Below are 24254 nucleotides of genomic sequence, written 5' to 3'. Positions count from 1 at the left end.
ACCTGCAACGAATTGCACTTATTTTCATCATTCTTTTAATATGAATTGATTGCAAATTGTGCCCAATAATTCCTTTAAAAAGTGTGATTTTGTCAAGCCAACCTTGTATTGACTGATCTGTGTAGCTCTAAATGATGCTTGTTTGTTTGTTTATTTGTTTTTTGCACAAATGCCTCCTTACTCTCAGCAGGCGTGCACAAAAAAGCAAAATACCTATTGTTTTCGCTGCAGCATAGAATCGGGCATTCATGGTTGTTGAACGCCGTGCAATGAGGCCATGCTTGCACAATGTAAACTGCACTGTAGTGCACGAATGCATTCTTGGGAAGCAGTGCGCTCGCTGTGGGCGCCTCTGTGAGATATTTCGTGTCATTGGACTAAACGCAATCTGCAGGAGAATGCGCAAGGTCAACATCAAGACATACTTCAGCTGCTCAATAGCACATACAGAGAGCAAAGGAATACCCGACAGTTTAGCCGCCCGTCCTGTCCTTATGTGTTCGTTGTTCTGTGTGTGTGCAATTTCGCGGCAAAAATATCCACACAAGCCAACCCCGACAGGCAGTCCTGTCAACATCAGGAATTGAAGATTCAGCAAAAGTTTTGACTCTTAAGAAACTGAGCTTCCGTAACTTGTGTTTCTATGACTGTGTAATGGTCATTTTGTTGTGCTGTTCTATTGAATGATACACGCTTAAAGAACAACAAAAGGGACCTTTTTCGGCCATAAACAGTGTTAAGAGGACAATGGGTGCCTAAAAAATACAACAAAAGGTCGCTGATTGTGGAGGGGCCCAGTTATAAAAGCGGGGCTGTTCTTAGGTATACTTTCCTTTGCGCAGCGTAGATGGAAACCATTAGAACGGCCCCTACACTGCATGACATCTAGCGCTGCTTCGCAACCGCCTCAACAAAGAAAAGCAGGAGGGCAGAAGTGCATAGGATGAGAAACAATTGAAGTCGCGGAGACACGTTAGGAATCGTCATAAGCCTTCGACCATGCAAAGATGCTAAAACAAAAAAAAAAAAGCTGGGGAAAATATGATTACATTGCTGTGGACGAGAAAGTGATATAAACATATGTAGAGAGGGAGTACTGGTTCAAGACAATGGTTTGTGCAGGGTCACGGACACACCGACACTAATCGTCAATCAAAAGTAGTTACTGATGCTAGCGCCTTCACATGAAAAGTCTGCGTCTGAATTTTCATCTTGGAGGCACGTGCTTCAGCAAGAGTTGGTGCAATGGGCCACCCTATCTCATTCGAAGCCGCACCAGTAAACTGCACCTAAAGCTCCACTAGCGCCCAGCGGAGATGCAAGAAACTGTGGATCTCCGATCCACGCCTCATGCCAAAGTCCTCCTGACGCTTGTGCGTCGAGGCACGCTTGTGTGTCGGCGCTTTTGTCGATCCTTTATGCTGATTTAGGGCATATTATATGTATAAAAGTTTCTGGAAGATCATCAATGTCATCAGCCTGACTATGTCCACTGCAGGACAAAGGCCACTCCCATGTTCCGCTAGTTATCTGGGCCCTGTGCTTACTGCTGCCAATTTATACCTGCAAAACTTCTTAACCTTATCTGCCGACCTAACCTTCTGTTTCTCCCTAACCCTCTTGCCTTCTCTCGGAACCCAGTTAGTTATCCTTAATGACCAGTGGTTATTCTGTCTATGATAGCTTTAAGTACATGCTATCTGGAAGGTAGCATGTACTTAATGACCACAATCGTTGTGTTGCAGTGAGAGTGTTAAGTCGTAATCTTGACTATCGTTGATGAGCTATTCGGTTTATTTGCTTATGTAAAAATATTTTTAAGAGGTTGTTTTAAAACAACAAATTGTACAACACTGATTTCTCCATTTTTGTGCAGAACAATCAGGCGCTCCAAAAGCAGTTTCATGCAAATTCACACAAATCGGGACACTTATCTAGCTCTTTACTTTGGCCCTATAAGAATACCACATGATTTTTTATGCATTTATCTGAGGTACTACCTACCTACCTACCTACCTACCTACCTACCTACCTACCTACCTACCGACCGACCGACCGACCGACCGACCGACCGACCGACCGACCGACCGACCGACCGACCGACCGACCGACCGACCGACCGACCGACCGACCGACCGACCGACCGACCGACCGACCGACCGACCGACCGACCGACCGACCGACCGACCGACCGACCGACCGACCGACCGACCGACCGACCGACCGACCGACCGACCGACCGACCGACCGACCGACCGACCGACCGACCGACCGACCGACCGACCGACCGACCGACCGACCGACCGACCGACCGACCGACCGACCGACCGACCGACCGACCGACCGACCGACCGACCGACCGACCGACCGACCGACCGACCGACCGACCGACCGACCGACCGACCGACCGACCGACCGACCGACCGACCGACCGACCGACCGACCGACCGACCGACCGACCGACCGACCGACCGACCGACCGACCGACCGACCGACCGACCGACCGACCGACCGACCGACCGACCGACCGACCGACCGACCGACCGACCGACCGACCGACCGACCGACCGACCGACCGACCGACCGACCGACCGACCGACCGACCGACCGACCGACCGACCGACCGACCGACCGACCGACCGACCGACCGACCGACCGACCGACCGACCGACCGACCGACCGACCGACCGACCGACCGACCGACCGACCGACCGACCGACCGACCGACCGACCGACCGACCGACCGACCGACCGACCGACCGACCGACCGACCGACCGACCGACCGACCGACCGACCGACCGACCGACCGACCGACCGACCGACCGACCGACCGACCGACCGACCGACCGACCGACCGACCGACCGACCGACCGACCGACCGACCGACCGACCGACCGACCGACCGACCGACCGACCGACCGACCGACCGACCGACCGACCGACCGACCGACCGACCGACCGACCGACCGACCGACCGACCGACCGACCGACCGACCGACCGACCGACCGACCGACCGACCGACCGACCGACCGACCGACCGACCGACCGACCGACCGACCGACCGACCGACCGACCGACCGACCGACCGACCGACCGACCGACCGACCGACCGACCGACCGACCGACCGACCGACCGACCGACCGACCGACCGACCGACCGACCGACTCTATCTATCTATCTATCTATCTATCTATCTATCTATCTATCTATCTATCTATCTATCTATCTATTAGGGATGGCGAGAATTCAATAGTACGAATATTCGATCAAATTCTGCCCTATTTGTTCTTTGCCTCGATCCGAGTTCAGAAATTTATATTTTCGAACTATTTGGTGCTGTTGAATGTACTGCGAAAGCCACGTAACTTGATATCCAAAAGATGACAACGCTGCATTGTATGAGCGATGGTGCACCTAAGGTTTGTAAATTCAGCGCGCAAAAAAAAGTCAACACGCAGCTAGCGCGCACCACACAATACAAAGACATAAAGGCCGATAACAGCAACGAAACCCTACACTTTACAAAAAAATTGGCCCCGTATCCACATGTAATCTGCAAATGTCGTTGAAAGACGACAGTCTTGCGCGTGGAGAGAGTGAACAACTAATTTGATGTTCTGCTCAAGAAAATCGGTGAATGGTATTTGGAGGCCCTGCCTTAGAGTGGCTTGAGTATGCAGCGGAGGCGAACGAGCGCATCAAGTCACGTCACGCGCGAGACATGAGCGCCACCTGGCAGCGTTCTTGGAAAACGAAGCACGTGGCTTTGAGACGGGTGTGCACGCCCGTCTCAGAGGTGATAAGGTGTAGAGCGCAATGCGATCGACTGATAGGTGCCACTACCGTCTCGTCTGAGTAAAGCATTGAAAAAACACTTGCCTTTTCGTGCAAGCAATGCATGTTCAGCGCAGCCTGATGAGCGCTACGGTCCTTAAAATTACTTATGTATGCCTTTTTTAGTAAAAGATGCACATGTAGAATACATACATGTCATTATGGTGCCCCAGACTTGTGCAATAATTGCTTATAATTGACAATTGCACAAGTATGAACGCTAAATCTTGAGCAACATTGGGTGCTGTGGATGGGGTCGGCCATTGCAAGTACTCAATGCTGCTAAAGGGGACAGACAAATGTACAGACAGACAGACAAACAGAACGAAAATTTTGCATTAAAGGTCCCCAAGAAAGACTATCGTCTTTAAAAAAAGGAGCGAGAATAAAGCAATGGGCTCCGTTTCTCCTTCAGCGCAGCGACTTTCTCCCTTGCGGGTGCTTTACCCGTAGCGCCCTCTCATGGGAAGAACCAAAAAAGCAAAGCTTCTCCTGCAGTGTTCCAGTTTCTTTTCAACCACAAGGTCTGGCACGCGCCTTTCGCCCGTTGAGCCTAGCCGGCCGTGGCCAGTCATGTGCGGTTACTTTTACTTATACGATTCATGCAAGAAATGATTGATTGATTGATTATTGCTATGGAGGGAGTATTGTCCTAAAACCACCATACGATTATGAGAGACGCCATATTGAAGGGCTCCAGAAATTCCGACCAACTGGGTTTCATTAATGTGCACGCAAATATGACCACACGAGCCTAAAGCATTCTCGCCTCTGTCGAAAATGCAGCTGCCGAAAACCTGGATTCAATCCGCCGACCTGTGGGTCAGCAGCTGAGAATGTTAGACACTAGACCACCATGGAGGGGCATGCAAGAAATGCAGAAATGACGTTTATTCTTTTCTTTTGTTGGTGTGCGTTATTGTCTTTTGCTTTTTTTATCACCAGGAACTCACGCGATGCTCCCCACACTTCCGCGTGTGTCTCATGTTGTTTTATAATACCAATTTGTCACGAGTACAAGGACCTCTGCTTTGCAAAAAAGTATTTGCTTTATCGAATAACAAAACTGTACTGAAACAATAGATTTTTTGGTGTCGACATACTTGGTAGGCATACGTGTTTCAGGGACGAAGCTCCTTATGGCGTCGCACGAGGGTCCCCATCGCAACCGTCGATGGCACATACACGCCCCTTGTTAATTCTTGAACAGGCCATAGAGGGCGCTACTTGTACTATAAGCTGAAAAATGCAAATTATACAACACTAGAATGTGTAGCTTGTAGAAAAGAAGGGCTGACGTCACACGTACGTAAAAAAAGAGAGATGATCGCGCGACTACAATCACGTGTTCTTCGACGCTGTCAGACGCCAGGGGGCACTCTATAGTACAATAATATTTTCATATAAAGAAATATATTTTATAGACGTTTATACAATACCTTGCTTTAGCACAATACCATTTCATTCTTAAAAGTACAGACTGGAATAGGTTCAAGCAGGTGTGAAGGGAGCATTTGTGGCTAAAAGGGTAAGTGGCCAGACAGATGATGCTCCTGGGTTTTGCATAATGGTGGATAGGGGCAAAAGCCAGAGAGGAAAACTAAGAAATGATGCAGTGCATAGAAAATGACAGTGACGAATCAGAAAAAGTGTGCAAGGTAATTAGGAGATATGCAACAATCATTTGCAACAGTACCGAGAAGTGCGAAAGGTAGATAACATGGGAGTGAGGAAGGCTGCAGTCGATGATAGATTACGCAATGATGTCACATAAGATGTATGATTGCCTAAGGGTGATGAACATGGATGAACATGGGTCTAGAAGCTTAGGTAGCGATCACAAACGTATCAAGCTGAGTTTTGGAAGGTACATAAATATAGAAAGGAGGCATTATAAAGAACGAAACCGTAGTGTTTATTCAGAAAGGCTAAAAGTCGCAACTAAAGAGATGGAGAAAATATTTACCGAGGATACCAAAACAGAGCTGATGTACACAAATCTAACTCGATTATTTGAGTTAGAGCTTGCTAAGGTACGAGTCGAATCAACAGTGAAAAGCAGACACAAACCCAAGAGTTGGTGGGATGAGGAAGAGAGCCATAGTTAGACGTCAGCAAGCCTCCAGGGAACACAGATATGCTAAACAGAGGGGTGAACTGGAGGATGATGTCGAAAGAAACTGGGATAACCTTTAGGGGTGAAGCTCCTTATAGCGGCACCCGTTCGTCCTTCGTAGTCGTAGTAGTAGTCGTAATGTGTAACCAGTCCGACGTTTTGACTTCTAAAGTAGTGCTGGTGAGAGATTTCTTCTGTGCGTTGCTGAACAACTAAAAATTTGCAGCGTGCGGGTTAACTAAAAGCCGAATCCTTCTGTCTCTCATTCCCCCTTAGCAGCCATTGGCATGTACATTGAGCACTATCTGACAAGAAAGGGTTCCTACGTTATACTTGCTGGGCATAACCTCTTTGGTTTTAGAAAGGTTTAGCAAGCATTGGGCCACAGTGCCATGAATACAGTGAACTAGTATATACCATGAACTCCAGGTGATTAAAGGTGGGAAGTAGACCAGAAGCGCAAGCCGTAAGAAAATGTGTTTGTGCCACCTCTCGTTTAGTCCTTGGAATGTCCGCTGGATGGCGGTGCTTCTATATGGGGAATATATGATGAAAAGATGCGAGATGGTGGTACTTGGAGTGTTGAATAGATGGACGAACGGACACACAGACAGATGCATGGACAGACTCACGGATGGCTGCACGGACAGATGGACGCATGAACGGACGCAGGAGCGGATGCATGGACGAACGCAGGGACGGACGCACAGATGGACGTGTGGACGCACGAACAGACGCATGCATGGATGGGCGAATGGACGCACGGACGGTCACACAGATAGATGCATGAACGCATGGAAGCAAGAACGAATGGACGGACGGATGCTTCGCCCCACTCTCTGTCATTCACTCCATGGATATGCTGCCATTTTTTTGAGCTGCAGAAAAGAAGTGTCCAATCTGATTAGTGAAAAGATTAGAAGAAAGAGGGCCCAATCGATAGTGGAAGTTGAAAAAAAAAGGATAGAAAGGCCGCTTCAAAGTTTAGAAGCCATCTCAAATCTCTGAGTAATAGGACAAGCATGGAACAGAGGTATATAGCTGCAGTTCAAGGGGTTAAACTAGAAGGGGATGAGACAATGTAATATATAAAAACAATGATGGTAGAAAAATTGGAATGCCAAGAAAGCACTGCATGCATCATAACAGATGAGGATGGACCAATTAGCGCAGTAGCTCCACTGGGACAACGGCAGTGGTAAACTACAGAGAAAAGCGTTCCTAATAGATCAACAGGCCCTGATGGCATCCCTCTTACGCTAATAAAGAAATATGGGCCAAACTTTATGCAAACATTAAGAGAGGCAGCGAGCAAAGCAATCATGAATGGTGAAGGCCCCATTGGGTGGAAACTAAGCAGGATGAGCACGATGTATGAGAGAAATGGGGACAAAGTTGATATAAACAACTACCGTCCTCTAACAGTGACATCAGTAGTTTACAGGCTTGATGAAGATAGTGAAGGAAAGACTACAAACATGGGTGGAGAATGAGGGGGTGCTGGGAGGACTACAAAATGGGTTCCATAAACAAAGGAGGTTGTAGGAAAATCTGTTTTCATTGATGCAGTGTAATGAAATAGTGGAAAAAGAACACAGGCCCCTGTGGCTGGTATTTCTAGATATGAAGGGAGCTGTTGATGGCATTTCACGTCTCATTGCTAACCTCAAGGTGTCTACATCTGCTGGCATAACATCAATTAAAAAATACTGCAAAACACCTCATTACTTTCAAGTCAGATATTATGCTATTTATTTACTCAATCCTTAGAGTCAGGGAACCTACCAGCCGATTGGAAGATTGCTAAAGTCATCCCCGTTTTTAAAAACGGGAACGAGCACTCCCAAGTAGCACAAATACGTTTTAATAATTTTACTTTTACGTTCAGCTTCAATGTTGAAACAATGTTGTTAATGTCATCGAAACTAAATGTTCTGCTAACGTTCTGAATAAACGTAGAAATAATGTTACCTTGAACATAATGTAAACTATAATAAAACGTTATGATAATGTTTGCATAACGTTAAACAAAACGTAAGAGTGATGTTATAAGTTATACTCCCGTAACATTTACAAAATATTAAGAATTATTGTAAATTATGCTCATGCAATCTGAAAACAGGCCCAATGTCAGAAGTCTTTTTAACTGAAAACACAAACTTGCGAATCATAGCTGCCGCACGTGTTCCACATGCAGTCGGGTATTCTAAAGTACAATAAATGATTGATGGAACGCATGTGTGTTAGCGGCTTGTATATATATGCATGGACTGAACCAGACTGATTCGAAGCACTCTAATCAGCAGTCTTAAAGACTTTCTACATTTTGCAGCTGTTTGGCAGCATTAACTCAACTCAACTGCATGCCTTGATTGGAAATACACTATATTGCATGATGCTCATATATACTTTATTCCTCGATGCTCATCCGAGGCTTGGCTGTTATCAATAAGCAGGCCGCGGCATTTTGTTCTGCAAAAACAAAGAATATTCAAGAATTACTGCAGATAATAAACAAACAAGATATCTTTAGTAGCAGCAAAACATTGCAGATGCTTTTGATAAGACAATGAAAACCATTCACCACCACTGCACAATTATTGCACGTAGATAGATAGATATGTAGGGTTTAACACCCCAAAACCACCGTATGATTATGAGAGACGCCGTAGCGGAGGGCTCCAGTAATTTCAACCACTTGGGGTTCTTCAACGTGCACCGAAATCTGAGCACACGGGCCTACAACATTCCTGCCTCCATCGGAAATGCAGCCGCCACAGCCGGGATGCGAACCCGCGACCTGCAGGTCAGCACCCGAGTACCTTAGTCACTAGACCACCGTGGCGGGGCAAAATTAATGCACATAGCCTTGTAAGTGCTCTGTAAAGTACTTGTTCACAGCAGCCATTTAAAAACTCGAATTTCGTCCAACCACCAATAATGTTCACTGTCAGCACTGCCTTGCAATAGTGCTACCTTCCTGGTCTACATCACACATCACATTTTATAGTGCAATCGTAGTCCCTGGATGGTATATACTGTTACTCTCTTCCTGCTTGCACATGACCCCACTTCAAAATTTAAAGCTTTTGACTCCTATATCACTGAATGGAAGCAGATACCTTGCAGCGCTGCCGGAGCTACGCGGAGTACACTGGCAGTAGACTTGTGCAGTATACATAATATAGTTCCGGGCAAAGCTGTTTCATTAAGCATATACTAGGGTTTCAGCTGTGCTTCTTGCATGACATGCTACAGCTATAAGAAGTACGTTTGGCATGTACTTCGTAAACTCTTAATTACTGCAGTCATTGCCAGCTGGTAATCGCAATAGCCTCCCTAACCAAAATGACCTACAGCAGCATGGCAGCCCCCATACAACCCAGACCATCTGTTTTCATCCAAATTTGTGCTTTTTACTGGCGCTCTACCCAGACAGAAAAAAGTAACCGGTATAACCTGTCATCACTTATTCTCATCTAAACATGAAGACAAGGCATCAGGTATCTTTGGCGTGGGAAAAATACTGTCATGTAACAAAGCAGGAATCCAGCTGTACGCAATAAACAAAGCTGGTGTAGCCAACGTGATTAGTAAGAACCCTATGTGTACATAACTACTGCACTGACCAAAACACATCTACCCACCTTGTACGTTTAACTTAAAGCAAAAAATTGCAGCACAACCACTCGTAGACTGCTTCGCATAAAACTGATTACCACAAGCTGTTGTTATGTGCTGCATTTTTTCTTCTTTTGATTCAAAAATAGAACATAATATGATTATGTTCTATTTTGATTAAAAAATAGCTCGTAATATATATATATATATATATATATATATATATATATATATATATATATATATATATATATATCGGAAAGAAGTGTATACCCAAGGGCTCGTTTTTCCGTGTTTTAACACAATATTAATGAGATCTAACAGACAGTAATGCCAAGGAATGTACAGGGGAAGGTATTATAACCAATGGAATGTAAATAAGAAGAAAGAAAAGTGGATGAAAAAATGACCAGCCGTGAGCAGGAATCGAACCTGCTACCTTCGAATAACGCGCTCGATGCTCTAATCACTGAGCTACCACAGCGGCCTTCCCTCTATCCACTTTTTTGGGTTTTTATATGTGAATTTCGAAGTAGGAGTGACAGTCAGCGCCATCTATAAGCCAAGCGACGAGTGCACATTTATGCAGATGTTTGGCGTCACGTAGCACGTGAACTTATTATGAGCGGGCAGCTGATTAATAGTTCCTCGTATACAACATAATGACACCAAGTCTGCCAGTACGAGACCTTCGTTTAATGAAATAAGGGAAAGAAGTGTATACCGAAGGTCGTAGGTTCGATTCCTCCTAACGGCTGGTAATTTTTTCATCCACTTTTCTTTCTTCTTATTTACATTTCATTGGTTCTAATAACTTCCCCTGTACATTCCTTGGCATTACTGTCTGTTAGATGTCATTATTATTGTGTTAAAACACAGAAAAATGAGCCCTTAGGTATACACTTCTTTTCTTATTTCATTAAACGAGGGTCTCGTACTGGCAGACTTGGTGTCATTAGGTTGTATACGAGGGACTATTAATCAGCTGCCCGCTCATAATAAGTTCACGTGCTACGTGACGCCAAACATGCGCATAAAAGAGTGTTTTCACACTCATTGCTTGGCTTATAGACGGCACTGACTGTCACTCCTACTTCTAAATTCACATATAAAAACCCAAAAAAAGTTGATGGAGGGAAGGCCGCTGTGGTAGCTCATTGGTTAGAGCATCGAACGCGTTATTCGAAGGTCGTAGGTTCGAGTCCTGCTCATGGCTGGTTATTTTTTCATCCACTGTTCTTTCTTCTTATTTACATTCCTTGACATTACTCTGTTAAATCTCATATATATATATATATATATATAGGAGAATAAAAGGAGTTTGACTCACAAGTGAAAAGATTTTTTACTTGACGTTTCGACCGTGGGCCCGGCCTTCGTCAGAATCACGAAGGCCGGGCCCACGACCGTGGGCCCGGCCTGACGAAGGCCGGGCCCACGGTCGAAACGTCAAGTAAAAAATCTTTTCACTTGTGAGTCAAACTCCTTTTATTCTCCTATTATTCCCGGATCCGGCGACAAACGCTCCTCCAATATATATATATATATATTACATTATAAATAAGAATAACTGTAAAAAAAAGGTGTAACTATAAATATTACCACTTTCTTTTTTCTACAAAAGAACCCAGGAAGACTTCTAAAGAAGTTATGCCATAAACTTAAAGGTGGTAAGGACAAAAAGAGTGATGGCTCGGCTGAATGATAAAATAATAAACGTTAAGTTTTTGCTTGCCTAGGACACAGTAAGCCTTGCATTAGCGAAGCGTAACCAATCGCCAATCACGTGGCTTGCGAACACGGGGTGTCGTTGGAGGGAACGTTTTGTGAAACAGATTTGTTTCAGCCTGGCAAAACCTTTTAAAATGTTGGCTCCAACAACACCACGTGTGCAATCATTTCTGCTCTTCACAACTCAAAGGTTATGCAAGTATCACAAGAGTACTTCTGGTCACAATAAAGCCCGATTAATTCTCCATCGCAAGACCGGTGACACAAGGGCGCTTTTGATCGTAAACAATTGGCCAATGCATTGCGTTACTGCCTGATCCGAATCGAGTTTGGCGCAGACATTGCACAAATAGTGATTGGACCTGATGGCGATTAAAACTGACTGTACCAGTGTCGCACAAGCAGTTACGATCTCAAAAAAGGCCGATATGAGGCTGTAGCCTGATCAGGTGCTGCCACTTTGACACCTCCAATTGCGATCAGCCGCTATCGCAACACGATCAAACTTTCAGATTGCGCTGCGCCAAACTCAATCCGCTGATTCGTTTTTATATCATCGTGCTTTCGACGTACAGGGTTGGTCTAAAGTTCATAGGCCACTATCCCATGTATTTCTATGACAGCGTGGCCTGGGAACTGTTGACCCCTCCTGTACTTTTGTGTCAGCCACGGCGCGGTTCCGCATGACATTGGCATTACATGCATGCAGTAGTTTTACTTCATCGAGAGTAGCAGCTTTAGAGTGCAATGGACTCATTTATGCTTATTTTCATATACTATCTTCACAAGCGTGAACGAAAAGCGCGCCGGTCTCGTTGTCACGATCGTCTACGCTCGCGAAGGAAACAGGAGCAAACACGAGCCAAAAAGATGGCTGCCAACTAGAGCCAAAACATAAAAAAATTAAGCGCTGCATCTGATTAAGACTGCTAGCGCTGCAACAAAAAAAAACATTTGCAAGACAAAACAGATTGTTATTCAATATAGGAAGTTTTTGTTAACTAAATGAAACGTATTTTTAAACATCAGTAAATTTTCACTAGCACCACCTTCTCAGTTGAGCAAAAACAGAGGTAAAAATTGGGTTGCATCCGTGAAGTGGCTTAAATTGTGAAAAACTAGGTTGCAGTGGTTACAGTCAACGCCTTGTTACAGTAGATACAGCCGTAAAGCAAGCAGTGCTAGAGCTGCAGTGACCCGTTGGCGAAATTAGCGTCGTAAAAGATCGCAATGGTGACAAATTTTGATGTGGGGCATCGTCTAAAAACGTATGGAGTGTGTGTTCATCATCTGCAAAACTGTGGGGTTCATGTTGCGACATGTACATACACCGGATGCTGACATTCGGTGCACAGTTTGGCCTTCACAGATCTTGAAACTCTCAGCGCTTGCCTACTGTTCTTTTGATTTGATCGCGGAAGGTGGTTGGTGCATTGATCGATGCCGACCTGTCCCACCTTACGGCATGTTGCCTGGAATGTGCTTACTGTGTTCAGCGTGTTACTAATTAGGTTCAGTTCGTGGTGCGGCCCAGCAAGGGTAGCTAGCCCAGCTGCACACTGCCTCTGCGGGCTGTCTTCACGCCTTGCATTCATGATTCACCGAAGCGGCGAAGACGAGAATGTGCCCGTTGACCATATTTTGTTGGTGGCGATGTCATGTCTGTTCACGGATCGACTTTTGGCAGGACATTTCCTTACTAGTGTTCAGCTATTTTTACCGAGTGGCCGACTGCATGCAGTTGTACAGCCTACGAGGTGTGTTACTCGCACACAAGCGTTACGTCTCATATATGTAGCTTCCTTGTTGCTGTTCTGGCTAAGGAGTTACGTTAGCGTAATGCTTTTCATGGGACGTCTCATTTTCGGCCAATTTCATTCGTGCTGTGCTCCAGATGAAATGTAGAAACTAACCTCATCCTATTAAAGCAGTGCCTACAATTCTGACCGAGTTGCTCTATCTCCATTAATTTAACACAATTTCAAGGTGAACATGACGGAAACAGTGTGAAATATAGTATTGGCTCTTGTTGAAATATTGTTGCACAAGAGCAGACTGCACACAGAGAGCGTACAACATGACTGCTCATGTTAAATGTTCTTACTGCTCTGTTTTTTTTATGCACTGAAATTTAAACAGCCAGACTACTTTCACTGTCATGTCCTTATGTCTGGCTTTGTATAGTTATAATAATAATATTATCGGGGCGTTTACATGCCAAAACCACTATATGAATATGAGCGCACTGTAGCAGAGAGCTTTGGGAATTTTAACTATCTGGTGTTCTTAAACGACATTGCACCGTACAATTGTCAGAAAGCTTAACTCGAACGCAACGCAGCGTGTCTTGGACTGGTTTGACTGAGGCGAGCCGCAAAACACTGGTCACTATTGCCGAGATAATAGCTCGGTAAGCTTGGATTGTATGTTGGCATGCATGCGTAACACCTCGACAACAAAACTCGAAGCTGCGTGGCGCTGGTGTCAACCAAACTGCTTCAGGACATGTTGTGGAGCATTCGAGCTAAGCTTACTGACGACTGTACATTGGCCTTTGGCATTTTCCCTGTAGCTTTGGCTGCTGATGTTGAGACCGTGAATGGTAACAAGCCAGAATGAGGAGCATTCTTTACATGCTCACGCTATCATACTTAATAGGAACAGTAATTCTTACTGAGATGAGAAATGGTTTGACATGTTAATTATAAAAGTCCCATAAACTATCTCAGATTCTGGTGGCTGCGGAAACTATACACAATATTTATATTGCTTCTAATGCAGTGACATACAAGAATTGGCAAAACTTGTACTAGGCCGCTCAAGGCTTGAAACAGCAAAACTAGACGATTGTGAAGACTTATCTGGTTGCTTCTAGGCTTTAGCTAGGTGACTCTAGGTAGTTTTTACATTGATTCTTAGATCAAAGAAGCCCATGGACAGTCACAGGCACGACACGGTTATTCAAATCCCAGAGACAAAAACTCTCCCTGAAACTGAGTGTCCACACCTCTTATAGATCGATAGGCACATCTTTAGCCCAGGCCTTCCATTACTTCGGAGTCTTCTCGCCGCTGCTGTTGCCTTTCTCATATCCTAGTATTTTCTCATAGGGGCTCAGGGGTCTTCGGTTTGCTGTTGCTTTGAAGCGATTTGTTGGGCTAACTGTTGCCTTCAACATTATTAGAAGACCAGAGGCGAGTAGTGAGATTTTCCCAATTTCTGTCACACATACCCATTTCTGATGATGATAGTTTTCTGGTAGGCTGCTCAGAGTCACATACCTGTTACAATTATAGTTTTTTCTCACCGACTCGCGATTTCTTAAACAGCTTCGCTGATAGAAGTCTAAAGGATCGCAAAAGCCTGGTGAGGTCATGCTATGATGTAGTCTCTCAATTATGTTAAGTGTCTTGCTTTTTAAGAATTACCAGAATCTAAACATCTTCTGAAGTAAGATAGTTAACAATACTTACAAAGCTTCTGGCTATTTTCATTACAACTTGCATTTTGCCCCTCCATGAGTCAAACTTTTGAGCTTACAAATTATGAAGTGGCCCAAAATTAATCATCTGCAGTTTGAACGCAGCCCAAATGAAGTCTATGAAGCTTGACCTAAACCGTGAAGTTATATTAATCTGTTCCAATTACTCTACTGTTACTCGTACTGTACCAGCTAGTGTTGCTTAGATAAAGACTTACCCAGGCGTACATAATGTATACCTGCAATGCACAATCATTAGAATGTACTTGTAGTACCGAATGCATGCATTTCAATATAACTTTCAAACCGCTCATCATACTTCAGCCCACACACATTACCACAAGGCTGTCGGCCTACCTCTTGCAACGTGACCCACTGTCATTCCTTTGCTAGACCACCCAGGACTGGAACGGTCTTTCCAAGAGCATCACCATCATTCAAACTTGGATAGCTTTAGCAAAGCCTTAGAATTTTTGTTTTTTTACGATAATTGTTTGGCTCACTCTCGCATTTAAAGTATTGGGACCTCAATAAAGAAATTGCATTACTGTTTTGCCAACCTTTTCTGAATCACCAGTGTTCTTGGGAATCAGCAGGGGCATGCAAATTTAAAGTATCATTTGCCCAAGCCACACCAGCACTCCCCCACCACAATGTAACCCCCCCCCCCCCCCCCCGCTAAGACCTGACTCATTCATGCCGACGTTCATGGTAGTGTGGCTATTAAAGTATATATGTACTTTAAAGTACATATGTACATATGTTTTTCACACATCACTGTGGTATATACCACAGTGATGTGTGAGAAACTTGAAAGCTACTACAAATACATGACCAAAAGACAGCAGTGCATGACATTTCAAGCAGTAAAACCAGTTCATAAGCATGCATAGAATAGTTGCAATATCAATTGAAGAAAAGCCACACATTGACCACACTATATGTTATTGTAACTATCATTATCTGGTGTCACTTAGCAAAAACCAATTTGATTTCTTAAATAAAATTTAATGTTTTCTCTGTACATCATGAAGTCTCTGTAGCTATAAGTTATTAAATTTCTTGGTTAATGGGCATTTTCGGCAAATAATGATGGTAAAATATTACATCAACATTACTGGAATGTTTACCTGTTATGTTAATTTTTTGTGCAATTTTAGCATTTTTTTGATGTTTGAAATATAACATTCAATGTTCAATGTTTTGTTCGAATGTTGCACTAATTTTCCACATTCAACGTTATTTTAACAGTGTATTTCTAATATATATATAACATTTTACATACTACAAAGAACATTATACGTTTCATGTAAAACGTTCAGACAATGTTGTTGGAAAACATAAAATGTTTCTTCAACATTTGCAACGAAAATACAACATTACTTTAATGCTTTGTGCTATCTGGGACTCACCAGAATATTATCGTCCAGTAGCCCTCACATGCATCTGTTGTAAGATGCTTGAACACATTATTGCGTCGCATGTTTTCAGTCATTTTGAAAGTAATATGTTTTTCTTCCCCAACCAGCATGGATTCCGAAAATACTTTTCTTGTGACACGCAATCGCTATAACTTACTACCGACTTGCATTTTAACGTGGACGGTAATCAGCAGACCAACTGTATATTCCTAAATTTCTCAAATGTCTTCGATCGCATAACGCATTGTTGACTAATATCAAAATTATCAGCCCTTAAACTACACTCACTATCTTTAACTTGGATGTGTAACTTCCTGTCTCTCCGTCAACAATTTACAGTAGTTAATATTTTTTCCTCTTCCTGTTGTCATGTAACTTCTGGTGTTCCTCAGGGTAATGTTCTTTGACTCCTTTTATTTTTTTATATATATTAATGACTTGCCACATAATATATCATCCAGAATGCGTTTATTTGCAGATGACTCTATTGTTTACCGTGCCATCACGATTGACGCTGACCACATAGCTCTTCAAAACGATCTTAACGCTATTTTGCATTGGTGTTAAATCTGGCTTATGTCCCTTAACCTGTCCAAATGCAAGTATGTATCATTCAGTCGCAAGCGTGACACTTTTGCCTTTAAATATATCCTAAACAACTGACCTGTCTCCCAAGCTTCCTCATACAAGTATCTGGGCGTGCATCTAGCTCACAATCTTTCCTGGTTGTACAATAACTACTGTTGTACAAAAGCCTCCAGAACCTTGGGATACTTACGTCGTAATTTGAAACGCTGCCCTGTGAATGTCCATAAAGTAGCCCATTTAACATACATCTGCCCTCAACTTGAGTTCGCTTCATCTGTTTGGTCCCCTTATCAAAAATACTTAATTTCTATGATCGAATCAATTCAAAACCGTGCTGCACGTTTCATCTCTCAGAAATGTAGCCGTCATTTTGTGCAACTCAAATAAAATTTGATAATTCTCTCGAAGCCTTGAAAACACCTCGCCCCTTTGCAATCGTTTGCCTACTTCAGAAATATGTAAACTGCCCTTATCTATTCCCCCTTCCAATAGAAACTCCCATGCGGGAGTGTGGAGCACACGGGAATGCCCCAAATCAGGAAGTACAGAGTTATATAGGATGGAAATCTTTTGAGTGCAGGGAAGCTAGCAGTAAGATAGAATTTGAGGACCGAGAGAGAAATTAGGGAGAGGAGCGGTTGGCTAGGAAAAGTTTAAGCTACTTGCACATGAAGAATGTTGATACTAAATGAAGAAAGCGAACTCAAAAATTGTCTAGAAAGTGTTTACACAACAGCAGAGTACAAAGCCAAAAGGAAACATCGGCTAAGAAAAAGGCAAAAAAAAGAGAAAGGGACATGGGGAAGATTGGAATGCCTTCGAAAATATCACTGTAGACCTGCCGAACTTTCAAGGAGGTAATTGCGAAAAAAAAATCCCCGATACTTCTTGGGGTAGTTTTCTGCTGTTCGAGGCCAGAACAAAAGTTTTGCAGACCAGGACATACCGAGCCAAATACGAAGGCACAGACACATTGTGTTGTGCGTGTAAAGAGGGGTAGAAAACGGCTGAATATTTAATAATATTCTGTAAAGGGCTCCACCTTATAGTACAAGATAATGACAAGGAATTTTTCAAAGCATTGGGGTTAAGGGACTGTGAAAGCAAAGTAGACTTTAAATGGGCAGAAATAACTAAGAGGAGACTAACTGATTGGTGGCTACAAACAAGGCATGAGTGAAATTCGATCCTTAAACATTTAGTGATAGTATCTAACTTTACGGCTAGATGGCGTGAGCCACCGGCCGATCTAAAGGGCACAGCTGGTTACATCCATCATCATCATCAGCCTGACCACGTCCACAGCAGGACAAATGTCGCTCCCATGTTCCGCCAGTCCACTTGCTCCTGTGCTTGCTGCTGCCAATATATACCCACAAACTTCTTAATCCCAACTGCCCACCTAACCTTCTGTATCCCCCTAGCCCGCTTGCCTTCTCTAGGACTCCAGTCAGTTACCCTCAATGACCAGCGGTTATTCTGTCTACGCGCTAACGAGGCATGAGTGAAATTCGATCCTTAAACATTTAGTGATAGTACCTAACTTTACGGCTAGATGGCGTGAGCCACCGGCCGATCTAAAGGGCACAGCCGGTTACATTCATCATCATCATCAGCCTGACCACGTCCACAGCAGGACAAATGTCGCTCCCATGTTCCGCCAGTCCACTTGCTCCTGTGCTTGCTGCTGCCAATATATACCCACAAACTTCTTAATCCCAACTGCCCACCTAACCTTCTGTATCCCCCTAACCCGCTTGCCTTCTCTAGGACTCCAGTCAGTTACCCTCAATGACCAGCGGTTATTCTGTCTACGCGCTAACGAGGCATGAGTGAAATTCGATCCTTAAACATTTAGTGATAGTACCTAACTTTACGGCTAGATGGCATGAGCCACCGGCCGATCTAAAGGGCACAGCCTGTTTCATTCATCATCATCATCAGCCTGACCACGTCCACAGCAGGACAAATACCACTCCCATGTTCCGCCAGTTCACTTGCTTCTGTGCTTGCTGCTGCCAATATATACCCACAAACTTCTTAACCCAATTTGCCCACCTAACCTTCTGTATCCCCCTAACCTGCTTGCCTTCTCTAGGACTCCAGTCAGTTACCCTCAATGACCAGCGGTTATTCTGTTTACGCGCTACATGCCTGGCCCATGTCCATTACCTCTTCTACATTTCAACTATGGTATCCTTAACTCCCATTTGTTCCCTAATCCACTCTGCTCTCTTCTTGTCTCTTAAGGTTACACCTATTATTTTTCTTTCCAATGCTCGCTGCGTTGTCCTCAATGTGAACTGAACCCTCTTTGTAAGTCTCTAGGTTTCTGCTCCATATCTAAGTACCGGCAAGATGCAGCTGTTATATACCTTCCTCTTGAGGAATAGTGGCAATCTACCTGTCATGATTTGGGAGTGCTTGCCAAATGTGCTCTACCCCATTTTTATTCTTCTAGTTACTTCAATCTTGTGGTTTGGCTCCGCGATTATTACCTGCCCTAAGTAGACATAGTCTTTTACAGCTTCAAGTGCACTATTACCTATCTTCAAGCGCTGTTGTTTTTTGAGGTGGTTGTACACTATTTTCTTTTTCTGCAGAATAAATTTAGGACCAACTTTTCTGCTCTCCTTGTCTAACACTGCAATCATGAGTTGCGATTCGTCCCCTGAGTTACTCAGCAATGCAATGTCATCGGCGAAGCGCAGGTTACTAAGGTACTCATCAATTAACTCTTCTCCCTAACTCTTCCCGTTCTAGGCCTCTGAAAACCTCCTGTAAGCATGCAGTAAATCCCCATGCCTTATGCCCTTCTTGGTTAATATTCTGTTGCTTGCTTTATGGAGCAATATGGTAGCAGTTGATCCCCTGTATATTTCTGCCAGGATGCTTATATATACTTCATCGACGTCCTAATTTCGCAGTGTCTGCATGACTACCGATATTTCTACTGAATCAAATGCCATCTCGTATTCTATGAAGGCTTTGTAAAGTGGTTGGCTACATTCCGAGCATTTCTCTATTACCTGATTGATAGTATAAATGTGGTCGATTGTTGAGCAGCCTGTTCAAAATCCTTCTTGTTCCTTTGGTTGATTGATTTGTAATGTTTTCCAAAGTCTGTTAGCAATTACCTTTGTAAATAGCTTGTATACTACAGAGAGCAAGCTGATCGGCCTGTAAATCTTCAAGTCCTTGTCATCTCCTTTCTTATGTATTAGGAGGATGTTAGCATTTTTCCAAGACTCTGGTACTCTTCCTGTCAGGAGGCACCTCGTAAACAGAGTGGCTAGTTTTTCTAACACACTCTGTCCTCCATCTTTCATGCAGATCTGATGTTACCTGGTCCTCACCAGCAGCTTTACATCTTTGGATGCATGCTCTCCAAGGCTTTTCTGACTTCTGCTATCATTACTGACGGCGTGTCATCTGGGTTACTGCTAGTTCTTATAGTGTTAAGGTCGGGGTTGTCCCGGCTACTGTACTGGTCTCTGTAAAACTCCTCCGCTATTTTAACTATTGTATTCAGATTTGCAGTTATTTTGCCTTTTTTGTCCCTTAGTGTATACATCCGATTTCTGCCTATCCCAAGTTTCCTTTTCACTGCTTTGATGCTTCCTTCGTTTTTCAGAGCGTGTTCAATTCCCTCCATGGTTTATCTTCTTACATCGGATACCTTACGCCTATTAATCAACTTCAAAAGCTCTGCCAGTTCTATTATGTTTGTTGTACTTGAACCTTTTATGCTTTTACACTTTTTAATGAGGTTTTTTTTCTCCTGGGACAGCATACCAGTGTCCAGTCTAAGTACCGTACCTCCAACTTTTAACTGCACACTCCGTTATAATATTCGTCAGATTATCATTCATTGCGTCAGGGCTAAGGTTGGTTTCCTCGATAAGAGCCAAGTATCTGTTCTGAAGTGAGACTCTCGATTCCTCTACTTTCCCTCTCAGTGCTAGCTCATTGATTGGCTTCTTGCATAACAGTTTCTGTCGTTCCTTCTTGAAGTCTAGGCGAATTCGAGACTGTATCACTCTATGGCCACTGCATCATACATTGCCTAGCACTTCCACATCCTGCACGATGCCTGGGTGTGCACTCATTATAAAGTCTGCTTCGTTCTTATTTTCGCCATTAGGGCTCCTTCATGTCCACTTACAGTTTCCTCATTTTCGGTAGAAGGTATTCAAAATCCGTAAATTATTGCGTTCTGCAAATTCTACTAGAAGCTCCCCTCTGGCATTTCTAGTACCGATGCCATAATCTTCCACTGCTTGGTCTCCAGCCTGCTTCTTTACTGGAGAGAAAATTTATTTACAGAAATGTAGAGAGGTCGGCCTGAGCTGTAGTTTGCTCTGGCCTGCTACTCTACACTGGGGAAGGGTGACTGGGGAGTGAAAGAGTGATGAATGACGATGGTAAGGTAGAGAGATGATATGTTCTTATTAGGCTGGGTAACTCTACAGACGTGCATTCAGTCCAGTGGCTTCTAAGAAAGCGATGATGGCTCGTATAACCACATGTGTGTTGCTGGCGTCAGGCCAAGGACCTAACACAACCTCATTGGTTAATGGTCGACTAATATATCGGCCAATCCAAGAAATCAGTTGGTGACGTTCGCTTGCGTATGCTGGACAGCCGCAAAATATATGTTCGAGCGTTTCTGGCAACCGACAGTGACCACAGTTGGGACCTGTGTCATTACAGCCAATCTAGTGGGTGTAACGTCTCGTGTAAGCCACACCGAGGCAAATGCGGTGGATAACGTATGAGATGCTTCGCTTTAACTTGTTAGGCATACGGAACTTCATTTCCGGGTCCCATTTGTACAGCCGCTTGTGCTGGTGTTCTGGTTTCTGCCAGTGCTCTAAGATGGAGTTGCGCATTACGTGTCGAAGTAGGATGTTAGTGTCTTGTCGAGAAAATGCGATGCACACTTCCAGGGCACTATTTAAAGCTCTCTTAGCTTCAGCGTCCACCGCTTCATTGCCCATTATGCCACAATGAGCAGGTATCCATTGAAATGTTACATCATGTCCATTTTTTGTAGCAATGCCAAGAAGCTCTGCTATTTCAATCAATAAAGTGAGATATGGACCTTGTCTCATGAAGCCATCGATGGTTTGAAGAGCAGCTTTGGCATTGCACAGTATCGTCCATTTACGAGCGGGTTCTGTCGACATAAAACGTATTGCTTCCTGAATAGCAACAATTTCCGCAGCTGTTGATGTGGTCTTGTGATCGATCTTGAAACGTGGAGCTATCTTCATCTCCGGGATGACAAAGGCTGCGGCGTAGGTACGTGACGTGGTTGATTCATCAGTATATACGTGTGCCACACTGTCGTACATAGTATAAATCTGCTGCAGTGTGAGATGCTTTAGGCCGTTCGATGATACAAGGGACTTCTTCATAATCCCAGGAATCTGAAGTCTGACAAGTGTTCTAGGCAGGAGCCACGGAGGTGTCTCACGAACACGTGGGGGAGAGAATCTTGGCGGTATGATGTTCTCGAGCCGCGATATAGCTCTTGAATAACTGCAGTCTTGGTGGCTGGCAGGTAGCGTTGATAGGGGATGTTGCCTGTGTCGAGTCAACAGGCGAAGGTGGACTCGAAGAGGCTCGAAGAGTGCATATACTTTGATTGGACAAGCCCGAGCTTCGGTGAGAGTTCCCTTGGTTGATGTGCATTGAGGTAAGCCCAAACATGTGCGCAACCCTTGAGCTTGGATGCTTTCTAGCGTGCTTGCACAACTGGGTTTCATGCTTGAAACCATGCTGTATCGTAAGTACCCTACGAGAAAAGATTGGTACAGTTGCAGGAGAACTGCTTCCGAAGGGCCCCATCTTGCTCCGGCCATGACCCAAAAAACTTGGACAAAACTCTTGAGCTTTGACTTCAAGGCTGTGACGTGTTTTGACCACGATAGATTCCGGCGGAGGATAACACCCATGAATTTGTGTTGCACAACAGCACGAATTTCTGTTCTATTCACAGTTAGTGGGTATCTTGTCATTTGTTTTCGTGTAAATGCAAGCACTGCGCATTTTTCTGTTGACAGTGTGAGACCCTGGCGACGTAGGTACCTTGCTGTGATGGTCACTGCTTGTTGTAGTCGAGCACGCAGTTGGAGGCGCGTAGCTCCAGAAGCCTAGATGCAGATGTCGTCCGCATATGTGCTCACCTTTACCGTGTCAGGAAGTTCAGTAGCAAGTCCAATCAAGGTGATGTTAAAAAGTGTTGGACTGAGAACACTCCCTTGGGGAACACCACGGTGAATGCTATAATGGTCTGTACCTCCATCGCTTGTTGACATATACACGGTACCATCGCTAAGCTAGCTCGTGATCCACACATATAGTCGTCCACCGATCTCTAGATCTTCAAGCGCAACAAGGATGGCATAATGTAAGACATTGTCGTATGCACCTTTAATGTCAAGAAAAACAGCAGTCACTAACCTGCCTCGACATGTTTCCTGTTCAACATCAGAGACCAAGTTTATGACCCCGTCAATGGCTGATCAGCCTCTCCTAAAGCCATTCATGAATGCAGGAAAGCGATTATTGCTCTCTAATAGCCACTCTAATCTCGACAATACCATCCTTTCCATGACTTTGCCAACGCAGCTGCTTAAGGCAATCGGCCGGTAAGATGAAAGAAAGCTCATTAGGGCACTTCCCCGGTTTAAGCAGTGCGATTATGCAGCTGCACTTCCACTTCTCTGGAACATTTCCTGACACCCAGGAGGTGTTGTAGTAAGAAAACAAGATTTGTCGTGCTTCTGTATCAAGATGGCGAGGTGCAGCGTACGCAATTCCGTACGGCCCGGGTGCCGATAAGCGTCGGGAAAGTGAAATTGCAGCGTCCAGTTCCTGCGTTGTAAAAGGCACTTTTAGGCATTCGTCGAAGCACGGGGTCACAGTGGGGGTAAGAGTTTGGGTCACAGTGTCAGCGGAGGAAATGACAAGGCTACAGTAGTCCTTGGCTACCTCCAATTCACTCCGACCCTGATGTAGAGCCACCGCACGGAATGGCCAAATTTGTTGTGAAGAAGATTGTAAACTTCGTACTATCTGCTAGATTTTAGAGAGAGGCGGTCCTGGGTCCAAAGAACCACAGAACGACCTCCATCGTTGCCTGTCCAGCTTGTTGAGATGCCGAAAAACGTGTCGTTGAGCTTGACGACAGGCTGAGAGGTCTGATGGTGATTTTGTTCTTCTGTATCGCCGTTCTGCGCGGCGACGAATAACACGAAGGGCCTCGTATTGTAAGTCGATAGCTGATCGTTGCAGCGCAATGTTATCTTGTCTTGTTGTGTCACGCAGCAACGAAGAAATGATGTCTTCTACTTCAGATGGTGTAGTAGTGCTCTGAAAGCTGGTTTTCACAGATGACTTAAAAAGACGCCAGTCTGTCTTATGAACGTGTGAGCGTGTGGCTGAACTATGA

General features: G+C 44.5%; 1 protein-coding gene across 1 annotated transcript in view; it reads left to right on the top strand.

Moving 5' to 3' along the window:
* Window positions 1-24254, top strand: part of LOC142767919 (uncharacterized) — a 235887-nt gene that overhangs the window by 15378 nt on the left and 196255 nt on the right. The window lies entirely within an intron of this gene.

Source organism: Rhipicephalus microplus, chromosome 7, assembly GCF_043290135.1.
Source record: "Rhipicephalus microplus isolate Deutch F79 chromosome 7, USDA_Rmic, whole genome shotgun sequence".
In the NCBI taxonomy this organism is placed as follows: Eukaryota; Metazoa; Arthropoda; class Arachnida; order Ixodida; family Ixodidae; genus Rhipicephalus; species Rhipicephalus microplus.
The sequence above is the reverse complement of the archived record's forward strand: the minus strand, read 5'-3'. Positions and strand labels throughout refer to the sequence as shown.